Raw genomic sequence first — 1566 nt, forward strand, 5'->3', positions numbered from 1 at the left:
CTCTAGTAGTTTTCTGGTAGCATCTTTAGGATTACCTATGTATAGTATCATGTCATCTGCCAACTGTGACAGTTTTACTTCTTCTTTTCCAATTTGGATTCCTTTTATTTCTTTTTCCTCTCTGATTGCAGTGGCTAGGACATCCAAAACTCTTTTGAATAAGAGTGGTGAGAGTGGGCAACCTTGTGTTGTTCCTGATCGGAGAGGAAATGTTTTCAGTTTGTCACCATTGAGAACGATGTTGGCTGTGGGTTTGTTATATATGGTCTTTATTATGTTGACCTAAGTTCCCTCTATGCCTACTTTCTGGAGGGTTTTTATCATAAATGGGTGTTGAATTTTGTTGAAAGCTTTTTCTGCATCTATTGAGATGAAAATATGGTTTTTCTCCTTCAATGTTTTAATATGGTTTATCACATTGATTGGTTTTCATATATTGAAGAATCTTTGCATTCCTGGGATAAACCCCACTTGATCATGGTGTATGATCCTTTTAATGTGCTGCTGGATTCTGTTTGCTAGTCTTTTGTTGAGGATTTTGGCATCTATGGTCATAGGTGATATTGGCCTGTAGTTTTGTTTTTTTGTGACATCTTTGTCTGGTTTTGGTATCAGGGTGATGGTGGCTTCGTAGAATGAATTTGGGAGTGTTCCTCCCTCTGCTGTATTTTGGAAGTTTGATAAGGATAGGTGTTAGCTCTTCTCTAAATGTTTGATAGAATATTTTTAATTTTTTAAGTATAGTTGACATACCATGTTTTGCTAATTTCTGCTGTACAGTGAAATGACCCAGTTATACACATATATACATTCTTTTTTTATATTCTTTTCCATTATCCTTTATCCCCGGAGATTAGATATAGTTTCCTGTGCTATACAGTAGGACCTTGTTGTTTATCCATTCTGAATGTAATAGTTTGCATCTACTAACCCCAAACTCCCAGTCCATCCCTCTCTCTCTCCCCCCACCCCCTTGGCAACCACAAGTGTGTTCTCTTTTACTGTGAGTCTGTTTATGTTTTGTAGATAGGTTCATTTTTGCCATGGTAGTTCTACTTTTAGTTTTCTGAGGAACCTCCATACTGTTTTCCATAGTAGCTACACCAATATACATTCCCACCAACAGTGTAGGAGGGTTCCTGGGGCAGCTAGTTTAAATAGAGGTTACCTGGTTGTTGCAGAGATAACCACATGCAAAGGAGAATTTACTGTTTTATCATTTTAATACCAATCCATTAAGATATATTTATTGCATATTCACAGTGTTTCATAGCCTTTAGTCATTGGGAGAAAGGATAAAAATGAATATCAAAAAGGTGACTACCTGACTGTATTCTAAGGGTTTTTTATTATTATTATTATTTTTTTTTGTGGTATGGCGGGCCTCCCTCTGCTGCGGCCTCCCCCGCTGCGGAGCACAGGCTCCGGACGCGCAGGCCCAGCGGCCACGGCCCACGGGCCCAGCCGCTCCGCGGCACGCGGGATCCCCCCAGACCGGGGCGCGAACCCGGCCCCCCTGCATCGGCAGGCGGACGCGCAACCACTGCGCCACCAGGGAAGCCCCTC

Source organism: Physeter macrocephalus, chromosome 14 (genome assembly GCF_002837175.3).
Source record: "Physeter macrocephalus isolate SW-GA chromosome 14, ASM283717v5, whole genome shotgun sequence".
In the NCBI taxonomy this organism is placed as follows: Eukaryota; Metazoa; Chordata; class Mammalia; order Artiodactyla; family Physeteridae; genus Physeter; species Physeter macrocephalus.